The following is a 12,392-nucleotide window of genomic DNA, read 5'->3' on the forward strand; positions in this document are numbered from 1 at the left end:
AGTAGACACCTGTGGGAACATCCAAACTTGGCATTCACAGACCCAGGCCCCCTAGGTCCAGGTGGAAGCCAACCTGGGCACACCTGCCTTAGATAACAGTGACATGAAATCACACAGGTGCACCTAAAGTCAGCCAATAAGATCAGCCAGTACCCTCAACCATGCCCCCAGGGAATAAATACCAGCCTGAGGACAAGCCACACTCTTTTGTTCAGGTGCACTCTCAGGCCAGAAGGTGAGATTCCTCCCACAAGCAGGCAGGCATGCACCTGCATGCCAGTTCAGGGCCTGCTCCCTCTCGTGGTATTTCCTGTTCTTGGTTCTGCATGCTTGTTTTTCCGCGCTCCCCTGAAGCGGTCATCTTCAGTCGAGAACTCTTGCGTGGTCCCCACGTGCCCTGAATGCTTTCCAGAGATAGTGTGTACCCTTTGAGATTCCATACCCTAAACTTCCCTTTCCGTCATAAAAGTTACTTGGATTTACAAAAGTGCTTCTGCCATGTGAATTCTTTCAGTTGAGAAGCAAGAACCAAGGTAAACCACCCCAGAAACCTAACAGGTTGACACAGTGGCTGGGATAGTGGACTCAAGCAAAGGGACAATTGTGTGGAGGGCACAGGACCAGGTAGCGTTTTGTTCCACTTGACTCAGTGACACTTGAAGACAGCAATAGGCTACTAGAAGTCAGGATCAGTAAACAGTAAGGAGCTACTGATTAGTCCACAGCACCACCTCTCCTCAGCCAGCAGCCAGACTCTCTCTGGTCCTCAGCCTCTCAGCCATGTGGTCCCTTGACTCCTGCCTCTGTGGGGCCCAGAAGCCCAGCTGCCTCACTTTCAGTCTCCACACTGCTCCTCTGAACTGTCTCATTGTCTTCTTGCTTCCACTGCAGCAATGGCTGTCTCTGCCCTTTCAGGCAGGCCTTTCAAAGTGCTCTGGGAGTGACTCTCCTCCTTTGATGGTCCCCAGATTTTCCTTCTGCTGTCCCGTAGACAAGGGAGTAGCAACCCGAACTGACGAATCCTCTCTATTTGAATCCTCTCTATTCGTGTTTCACACACTCTATTTGCACTTATGGCGCCCTGGTGGTGTAGTAAATTCTCACAACCAGACCAATAAACCACATCATGGAGAAGATATTGAAGTTGTAAAGCAGGGGTTCTCAACCTGTGGGTCGCGACCGCTTTGGGGGTCGAACAACCCTTTCACAGGGATCGCCCGATTCATAACAGTAGCAAAATTACAGTTATGAAGCAGCAACGAAAATTATTTTATGGGGGGGGTCACCACAACATGAGGAACTGTATTAAAAGGTCACGGCATTAGGAAGGTTGAGAACCACTACTGTAAGGAATTTCATTTTGCTTGTGTGTACAATCAATGCCCATGAAAGCAGCAGGCAAGAAATCAAATGACATATCATTGAGCAAATCTGATGAAAAAGACCTCTTTAAAAAGTGTTAAAGAGCAAAGATGTCCCTTTGAAAACTAAGTGGGAAAGGACTTAAAGGAAAATTGTAGGAGAATTTACAGGGTCACTATGAGTCAGAAATAACCCGATGGCAGCAAGTTGGGAGTTTTCTTGAGGATGCCTTTGAACTCTATCTTGGCAAAGGATATTGAAATTACCTTACAAGGACTGCCAAAAGAACAAGCAGCTCTGTCTTGGAACTACAGCCAGAACACTTCTTAGAAGTGAAGATGGTGAGGCTTCACCTCACACTTCGAACATGCTATCAGGAGAGACTAGTTCCTGGAAAAGAACTGTGGACATGATCTCGTGAGGGGGCAGTTCCAGGAAGAGAGCACCATGCTTGGTACTGTAAAGGGTTAGTGGGAAAAGAGGAATAGTCTCAAGGAGATGGATTGACACAGTGCATGCACAGGGAGCTCACAGATAACCGTAACAGTGAGGACCGTGCGGACCGGGTCAGTGGTTTGTTTTGTTGCAGGTGTTGTTGCTCTGAGTCAGAGTCTATTTGACAGCATCTAACAACAGCAATTAGCCTTTTTTAACTTGAGCTCTTCATTTAAAAATAGTACATGAATCATTCTATGTCTGTATGGAGGAGACCCAACTCATACACAATGTATCATACTATGCTTGTACCATCATTTATTGAATCACCCTCCTATTTACATTTAAATGATTTCTAATTTGGTTTTTGGTTAGGTGTTTTGTTTATTTTGATATTATTACACACAGTGCTGAATTTTATTCTTTCACCCTGGGTAAGTGTTTTCATAGACTGCATTCCAAGTAGCACAATGGCTTAGAGTTTTATTTGCCTGTAAAGAGATAATTATTGGGTAGGACAATAAGCATGGTCTTCATTTTAGATCTGAGTTTGAACCTCAACTTTGAACCTCTCTGAAACTCAGCGTCCCAACCTACCAAAACAAAAACAAAAATCCAACAGCCTCATTGCCATACATCCATATGAGGTAATACAGGTATAAAATCTCTTTAGAATGGAAAATTCTATACAAATAGAAAAATCTATGAATAAAGTAGTCTTGGAATAACAGTCAAGAGAATGAACTCTGGAGTCATCCTACATATGTGCAAATGTCAGCACCACTCTTTACGAGCTGTGTGCTATGGCAAATTGATTAACATTTCTATGCATCAGTTTTGACAGCTGTGTATAAAATGGGGATAATGAAGTCTGCTATAGAGTTGTGAAGATTCCATTGTGTTAGGCAGGGTTATCTAGAGAAACAAAACTTATGAAACACATAGATAGGTAGGTAGATTTATATAGCAAGAATACTAATTAGGCCACACAGAGGGCTCAGTCCGACTCACTTTCATGGAACAATTAATATACTGAAACCCCTTCAACTCACTCCGGCTGCTGGTACAAGGTCAAGGAAGCAGATGGTGGAATCTGCCCTCAGGCAAGATGAGCAGAGTCAGCCTGCAGGCAGCAGATACAGCAGGGTGGGGTAGGAACAGCAGGAAGATGAGAAGTTGAGGTGTAGCAGAGGCCAGTAGCAAGGGAACATGGTGAAGTACATCCCACTGGAGCCTCATGCTCTAGCAAGGCAGGGCACAGCAACTGGAGCTATGGGTTGACTCCGCCCACAGGTAATGCAGCACATGGTTGAGGCAAAGACTAGCTAAGGTACCAGCATGCAGGTCTGATCACCACGGAGAAAAGAGAGGGGGAGGCTGGCCTCAGAAAGCCATTTATTTTGGTTGCCCTCCAATCAAGCTGCGACCTAATTGACAGGCTAAACTCCACCCACATGTTCCTACAGAAGCCAAGTTGGCACAGAAAACCTATCACATCCATAAATGAACATCAGTAAAGTGTTTCGAATATTGAGTAGCACACGATGTGGTAGTGGTGGTGGTGGTTAGGTGCCCCAACTCATAGGTACTCTATTTATAACCCTACCCTCTCTTGTGCCATCCTCACAAATGTTGCTGTTTTTGATCCCAATGTTGCAGCTACTGGGTCAATTCATCTCATTGAGGATCTTCCGCCTCATTGCTCTCCTTCTACTTCACCAAGCACGATGCCCTTTTCTAGGCCTAGTTTCTCTTGATACTGTGTCCAAAGTCCTTGAGGAGTAGCACATAGTAAATGCATGCACATTCTAGCTATAATTATTGTTACTATTGTTGTGATTGTGATTTACTTGGTAGCATAAAAAGAATTACTTCATTAACAGAGCTAACTAAATACTTTCCATTACTTTTGGGGCTTGAAAAATAATAATCCTCATGTGTTGACTAATTATAAAAATCGTTCTCCTACCTTTTCCTTTTTACGTGAGCCCTCTCACCCTTTCGTAAATGTGTCAAACTTTTTACCTTGCTTACAGGTCACATAGAGTGCTACCTATAATTTTATATAGGTCACTCAAAAAGTGGATAAAGCTAAAAGGGGTCCTACCACAGGTCAAAAATATGCTAGCTGGGAGCTGCCTTCCAGTTCATCAATATCACTTAAAATTTGAGATTACAGTCCGATATTAGCCCATATATCTGATACCAGTCTATTAAGTTCCTCTGCAGACTGAAGCAGCACATAAAATGATGCTGAATGCAGGAAGATCACAGGCCAGTGGGTGGAAAGTCTTGTGGATCCAGTCGTGGTGAAGCAACTCAGTGCTGGCTGGGGTCTCCACATGACTCCTCCAGCTCCAGGGCTCTGGTTCCATCAGTGTAGTTCCATGTGGCTTGTCAAAAGGAATGTCTCACAGGGAGAGAGGGTGTATCTGGCCTCCAGTGAACTATTTATCTCTGTGGTACCTCCAAATGAGGTCATCAAGCTGCGACCTGCTTGACAGGCTAGACTCCACCCCTTTGCAAGTTGACAGGAGATTAAGTAACTGCCATAACACTCTTTCCCAATAAAAACCTTCAGCACAATAACAATAGAAGAAAAATTTGTTAACATAATTAAGGGCATATATACAAAATTAACAGCCAACATTATTGTCAATGAAGAAAATTTTACAGGATGCTTTTTGAGAATAAAAAAAGTCAAGGGTGTCCTTTAATGCCACTCAATTGATATTGTACTGGAAGTCCTAGCTAGGGCAAGAATAAAGGGAATAAAGTACCCAAATTTCAAAGGGAAAAAAAGCAAATACTTTATTTGCAGATGACATGACATGATTCATCACCTAGAAACTGCTACCTGGCACAAGATAGTTACAACAACTAATAAAAGGATTCAGCAAAGTGTGCTCATACGTTCTTTCAGAAGAATTAATTCAAGACTAGTGCCAAGGATTTGGAGATTAAAGATGTCCCAAATATCCAACTCTACCAAGATGGTAGTCTACTCCTCTCTTTGGTATAGTCCCTCACTTACTTGTATTCTGTGATTTGCTGCAATGTCCCACAGAAACTCTTGGAACTTTGAGGAAATGTCACATGTGGTGGTAGGTGCTATTCACTCCCAAATCTGAAGATGAGCCAAATGCACAGCCCAGAATCAGAAGCCAGAAATGTCCAAACATCACAGGAGGTTGTTTTGCTCCTACCAAAGTTCACTCAGGAAACAGAGGTCTGGTTTCCAGGTGAGGTGAGGTATGTTAGAACAATGGTCCTACCAATATAGATAGTCCACCCAAGGAAAACAAAGGATGGTACCCTAAGTCGTATTCTTTACTAAGGTAGAATCAAAGATATCCCCAAAGAAAATAAAGGGTGTGACGTGGCTCACACTCTCTACTAAGGCCATGTGTTAATCCAACCCCAGTCCTATCCATTAGTACAGTAGAGAATGCGCTCCAAAATGGGACAATAACCATAGTGTATAGAGCCCAGCATTATATCGCCCATAAGGAACTATGGCTGGAGGGCAATATTAATTGATATAATTCACGCAGGGTACAAGATCAATATACAACATTCACAACGAAGACTTTGAAAAGGAAATCAGAAATTAACACCATTTACAATAGCCCCCAAAGGATAAAACAACTAGAATTACTCCACACTCACGGATTGGAAGATTTAACATTGTGAAAATGTCAATACTATCAAAAGCAATGTAGAGATAAATGCAATCCCAACCCAAATCCCAACAAAATTATTTAACAAAATAGAAAAACTACTCTCCAACTTTATATGGAAGGGAAGGCCCTGCATAGCTAAAAAACATATATATTGAAGAACTAAATAAGAGGGTACTTAGCAGCTCGGAGGAGGTGTCACGTGCAGAACCTTAATACTGGGACAAGGGAAAAACCAGTCAGGGGCGGCATATCAGTTCAGAACCAGTACAGAGACCTCTCATTCCAGTAGAGGCTGAAGGTGCCCAGTCCGGCACTTGTCCTCCTACCAGAAGCTCCCTTTGTGATTTGCTGAGCTGTGTGTATGAGTTTGGTAACATTCTTAACTGTTGCTGACTTTGCTGCTGTAAAGATTGTATGTGTCCTACTTTCTCCTTCAGTCAGACCCGGGTGAGGGGGATTCTGTAAGAAATGGAGATGGTGGCACCTTATTAACTTGTGGTTATGTTTTGTTTTATAAATGATATATTTGATTGTGTTTTAAGTGAAAGTGGGCCCAACAAATTAGGTTCCTCGGTATGGATTTTCATACAAATTTTTCTATGTCCTTGGTTACCATTGTCACAATAAGTAAATAAATAAGATACTTCACACTTTGCAATCTTATATTTACTATACACGGCCAGGTAAACAAAGCCACCCAAACACTGGTTCAATGACAGACAGACACGCTGTTGCTGTTTGGTGCCATCAAATTGACCCGTGCCAATCTTGTGCACAACGGAAGGAAAAAGGCTGGTCCTGCCGGGTCTTCACAATTGTTCCCGTCTTGAGTGCACTGTTGAAACCACAGTTACCGATCCATCTCCTTGAGGACCTTCCTCTTTTCCGCTGTCCCTCTACGTTACCAAACATGGTTTCTTTTTCCAGGGACTGGCCTTTCTGGACATGTACAAAGTATATAAGACAAGTGACCACTTGTCTGCCAGTTTGTGTAGTGGCTTGTGTGTTACTGTGGTGGTAAAAGCTATGTCACTGGTATTTAAAATGCCAGCAGGATCGCCCCAAGTGAACAAGCTTCAGAGGAGCTTGCAGACTAAGAACAGAACGAAAAAGAATCAGCTGCCCACTTCTCGGGAAATAGCCACGGAAAACCTGATACACAGCTGGAAACAACAGACCCAAGACCAATTGAGTAGAATTGAGATGGGCGTCTGGAGGGGCAGTGAGTTATTTAGTGTGGCTCTTCTAGTCAGTCTCTCATCGAATGACTCCCTTGCATGGGTCTGGTAAGAAAGAGAGGGAAGGTACTGATAGGCTGCATCTGTGACTGTGAGTAATCGCAGACAGGATTCCCCGGAGTGCCACCCTGCTGTGGATAACATGAGCCCTCTGAGATGTAGTAGCAGGGATCTCACTACCAGCAAGAGCCAGGAGTGGAGTGCATCCTCTGGGCCTGGGATCCCTGCTCAGTGAATCTGCTGAATTCAGATGACAACTACTACATCATCAGAGGAACCGCAGCAGAACCAGGAGCCAGAACACGGAACAGAAGTATGGACTTCACAACATGGAACAGTGGAGTGTTTTTCTGTAGGAGGCTGGCTTGAGGAGTGCAGTGCCTCTAGGCACTTAATTGAGGAAGTTGGACTTGCTGACCTACAGAAGTGGGTGGGGCCTTTGGGCTGAGGCTTCCGGGAGTGGGGAGCTTCTGGCACTTCATTCTGGGAGCTGGGTTCGATGACCCGAGGAGCTTGTGCTGAATGTTTACAGGTTGAGGCTTACAGCAGAGTGGTATGCCCCTCTGGACATGTATTAGCAGCCCTGAAACTTTGTAACATATCCTGCTAAATAACTACTCTGAGCATTTCCCGCTGGCATTACAAACTTGATATCCTTCATAAGCCCTTTAATCCTGAATTTTGCCCGAGTTTCTGAGTAGCCATCCCAGTGAATATTGTAACCCAATCAAGGTAAAACAGAGACTGGAGATGAGTAATAGAACATTAAGCACCTCAACATTGAAAGAAGGTAGATTGAATACACAAAAGAACTATCCGACATTCAACCATTTCAACAGACAGCATATGATATATAACCAATATATATGATATATATAACCAATGGTACTGAAGGAAGAAGTCCAAGCTACACGGAAGGTATTAGCCAAAAACAAAGCTCTAGGAACAATGGGATACCAGCTGAAATAGTTCAATAAGCTGATGAAGCACTGGAAGCACTCACTCGTTTATACCAAGACATTTGGAAGACAGCTACCTGGCCAACTGACTGTAAGAGATCTGTATTTGTACCCATTCCAAAGAATGGCTACCCAACAGAATATTAAAATTATAGAACCATATTATTCATATTACATGTGAGTAAAATTTTACTGAAGATCATCCAGCAATGGTTGTGCTAGGTTTCTGGATTGGGGTACCTCGGTTGTTGCTTCGCAGTGCTGAAAGAATTCACGTGACAGAAGCACTTTTGTAATCCAAGTGAGTTTTTATGAAGGAAAGGGAAAGTTTCAGGTATTACAGTCTCAAAAAGGTACACGCTATTTCTGGAAAATGTTCCAGGCCACACGGGAGGTTCCTCACTGGGTGTGACAAAAAAAAAACAAAAAAACACGTGGAAAGAATTCAGGAACAGGAGCCCAAAACCCACAGTTGGGGCACCATGAAATCCCAAGAGATCCCCAGCAGGCTTCCCAACTTCTACCTGCAGCATGCAGCTGAACAAAGTGGAGGAGAGGAGCGGCTTGGGCTTTCTGTGGCCTGTGGCCAGCTGGAGAGGTGTGGTTGAAGGTATTGGCTAATCCTATTGGCTGAGTTTAAGAGCACCTGGGTGATGTCACGGGCCTAGCCCTATTCTGTGCTCAAGAGGCGGATATCCTATCTGGGCCAAGGGGATTTGTGTCTGAGCATGCTCAGTTTGGATCTTGTCTAATGATTGCCTGATTTCTTTCCAAACCCTGTAGTGTGTCATGGACAGCTAATTTTTGTTCAGCGCAGGCATTAGGTAAGACGACTCCCTTTGTCCCTAATCTAATGACCTGTCATTTGCATCAGTACATTAATAGAGCTGCCAGAAACATAGGCTGAATCCAGAAGAAAACAGGGGATGTCATTCCAAATGTCAGATGGATCTTGACAAAAAACAGAACAGAAGAAGGATGTGTACTTGTGTTTTCCTGGTAACACCACGGCATTCAACTATGCAGACCATAAGAAACTATCGATATCCTTGAGAAGAATGGCAATTCCAGAACATTTCATAGTGCACATGGGGAACCTGAGCATGGGTCAAAAGGCAGTTATTTGAACAGAACAAAGGTATACTGCATGGTTTAAAATCAGGAAAGGTTGTTGGAAATAGAGAACTGGGAAGAGAGTGTATGAGGGGGTACCCCCCCAAAAACTGGAATTTTTTCCCAAAGCTATGTATTTAAATTATTTTTACCAAACAACCTTATCACTTTCAAAGTACACTCCGTTACAATTAACGCATCTGTCACATCTGCAATCCCATTTTTGGAAACATTTTTCAAACTCACCTGTTTAGACAGCTGACAGCACCTCCCTCACTTTATTCTTCATCTCTTCTTTGTCCTCAAATTGCTGTCCTTTCTGTCTTTTCATTCTGGGGAACAAAACAAAGTCTCATGGCGCAAGGTTAGGTGAGTAAGGTGGTTGGGGCAAGAGAAGCATGCTGTTTCTTGCCAAAAACTGGTGCACTGAGATGGCTGAGTGACCAGGTGCATTGTCATGGTGGCAAAATCAGTACCCTGTCTGCCACAAATTAGGCCTTTTTTGTTGCACATTGTTCTTCAATCTTTTCAGAACCTCTAAATAGAAAGCTTAGCAGTCTGACCTGGTGGGACAGACTCCAAATGCACTACCAGTCAACATTTTCATCCATTTGGGAAGTTGACATCCAGAACAAGGTTTGTCATCATTGAACATTTCACCTTTTTTGAAATGAGAAAACCACTGGTACACTGAGTTTCCCCATAGCGCTGTCCTTGTAAGCTGTGTTCAACATCACAACAATTTCTGTGGCATTCTTCCCAAGCAGGAAACAAAATTTCACAGCCATATGCTGTTCTCTTAAATTGGCCACCATCACAAAAAAACGAGGTAAGCAAAACTGCTTTGATGAAAAAATTCACTGTGACCAGAGAGAACCTTCCCAGGGGATGCCACTAGGTGCACTAACTCAGTGAGTTGCTTGATGCTCACCTAGCAGGGAAAAAAATGTGTACTATGAAAGCTCTGCTTTGCCCAGTGCAATTACATTTTGTTTTGTTGTGTTTTTTTTTTTGGGGGGGGGGGCTGTACCCCCTCGTATGTGGGCAACTTCTCTACACTCATAATTAAGAGTCTGGGAGGCAGACTCTGGTGGAGGGAGGCCTTCACATTCCTGAGTTGCAGATGAATCCCAGTCACAGTCTCCTAACTAAAGCTATTCTCCACAATGTCCCCTGTAATAATGCCCATTTTAAGATGCTGCTTGCAAGCACATGGTTGCTACTATAAGCTTGAAGGTTAACTGCCTGGTTATCTGCCTGAGGGCTGTCTGCCATCAAGGCCACCCCACTACCTTCTGATAAGGATCATAGATTGTTCCCCCAGAGAAGAGCTCAGGGAAACTTCAGGTCAAATTGCTCAGAGACAACCACAGTTAACTCTAGAACATTTTAACTCTAGAACACACCTATCTTGTTAGGTATATACCTTTATGGTACATGTATGTCTCTAACATATCCCCTTCCTGTTACGTATGTGTATGATGTGGCTTGCATGCCTGAAATTATATAAGCCTGTGAGAGAATACGTTCTATCTCTCTGAGGTGAGCTCATTCCTGGTCTGCTGTTTCTTTAATTTACCCTTCAACTACACAGTTGCTACTTAGGACCCATTTGGTTGTAGAGGCTGGTCCCCCACAAAATCAGGGTTGCAACCCATCACCATACTTATACAATCTGTATGCTGAACAAATAATCAGATAAACTGGATTATATGAAGTATTTATCATCGAGATTGGAAGGTTTATTAACAATCTGTGATAAGCAGATGACACTACCTTGCCTGCTAAAAGTGAGGACTTGAAGCCCTTGCTGATAAACATCAGGGGTCTCAGCCTTCCTTCAAAATAGATTACAATTCAATGTAAAGAAAACCCAACCCTTCACAACTGGACCAATAGGTAACATCATAGTAAATGGGGAAAAGATTGAACTTGTTATGGATTTCATCTTGTTTGGATCCACAATCACTGTTAATGGAAGGAGTCGTCAAAAGATCAAATGACACATTGCATTGGGTACATCTGCTGCACAAGACCTCTTTCAAGTGTTGAAAAGCAAAAAAATAAAGTGTTGAAAAGCAAGAATGTGACTTTGAGGACTAAGGTATGCCTGACCCTTTTCAATCACCTCATGTGCATGTGAAAAGTTGGGCACGAATCAAGAAGACAGAAGGATGCAGGTACGTGTTGGTGGAGAATATACAAGGTACCACGGACTGCCAAGAGAACAAACACATCTGTCTTGACTTTAAGTCAAAAGGTTCACAGAAGCAAGGATGGTGAGACTTCATCTACTTTATTGGACATGTTATCAGAGACACTGTAAGGTTTCTGGAGTGAGTAATACCTCGGTTCTTGGCTTCACACGATGAAAGAATTCACACGGAAACCTTTTTGTAATCCAAGTGGGTTTTCATGAAGGACAGGACAAGTTTCAGGTTATACAGTCTCAAAAGGGTACACACTATTTCTGGGAAGTGCCCAGCCGCATGGAGGCCAAGCTAGGGTTCACAACTGGGCACGAACAACCACACAGAAGAGAGTACCCACGTGTGTGAAACTTAGGGGTATCCCGGGAGGCCAGAAGCCCAAGAACCCTAGAGGCTAAACACATGTGGGTCCAGTAGGCCTGGAGTGGGTGCATCTGCGTGTCCACACAGGGGAGGGAGACCCTCACCCTCTGACCTGCCTCTGGCAGGAGCATGGTAAAAGCGAGTGACCCTTCTTCCTGCAGCCAGGACAGTTCAAGCCTCTGACTGGGGAGGCCAGGTTGATGGTATTTGTTAACCTCATTGGCTGTGTTAAGCCCACCTGGTGAGGTCATGAGTCCAGGCCTTGTTTGGACTTCCCAGGTGTACCTCCCAGCTGGTTCGGGGGCTTGATTATGATCATGCTCAGTTCGGGGCTTTTCACAGGCGTCTAATGGTTGCCTGAGTTCTTCCCAACCTCCTTATGGGGGCCTTGGCAGGCATGGGAGGGACAATCCACCTGTCCCTGAATCTAGCTACCTAGCAAGACCAGTCCCTGGAAAAGGACATCATGCTTGCTAAAGTGAAAAGGCGGCTGCATCAATGGACTCCAACATAAAAACATGTGTGTGTTTGTGTCCTGGTGCAGGAGCAGGCAATGTTTCATTCTGTTGTCCATAAGGTGGCTGTCATTCAGAATGGACTGGACGGCAGCTAGCTACAACAACCACACAGGTCAACGTCCACCAAAAAAGATCTTCTTTAACAAATGGTCCTGGCAAACATGTATCAGCATATGCAGAACAAATGCGCACCATGACCTCAGAACAGATCAAAGACCTAAATGTCAGACCTACATTCCAGTAAGAAAACATAGGGTCAAAATCAGGAGGCCTAAGTTTCAGCATAAACACCCTAACAGATAAAACTGCAAATGTACAAACAGAGGAGAAGTTAGATAAGCGGGACTTGGTGAAAATGAAACATTTGCACTCAACAGACTGTATTGCAGGAGTAAAAAGCACCTAAGTTGGAGGGCGCAATCTTTGGCAAGGCCATGTCTGCTAAAGGTCTAATTTCTAAAATGTATAGGATGCTTTACTAATTCAACAACAAGACAAACAATCCAATTTT

The sequence above is a fragment of the Echinops telfairi genome, unplaced genomic scaffold, assembly GCF_000313985.2.
Source record: "Echinops telfairi isolate 266 unplaced genomic scaffold, ASM31398v2 ScPeMD7_10;HRSCAF=50, whole genome shotgun sequence".
Taxonomy (NCBI): Eukaryota; Metazoa; Chordata; class Mammalia; order Afrosoricida; family Tenrecidae; genus Echinops; species Echinops telfairi.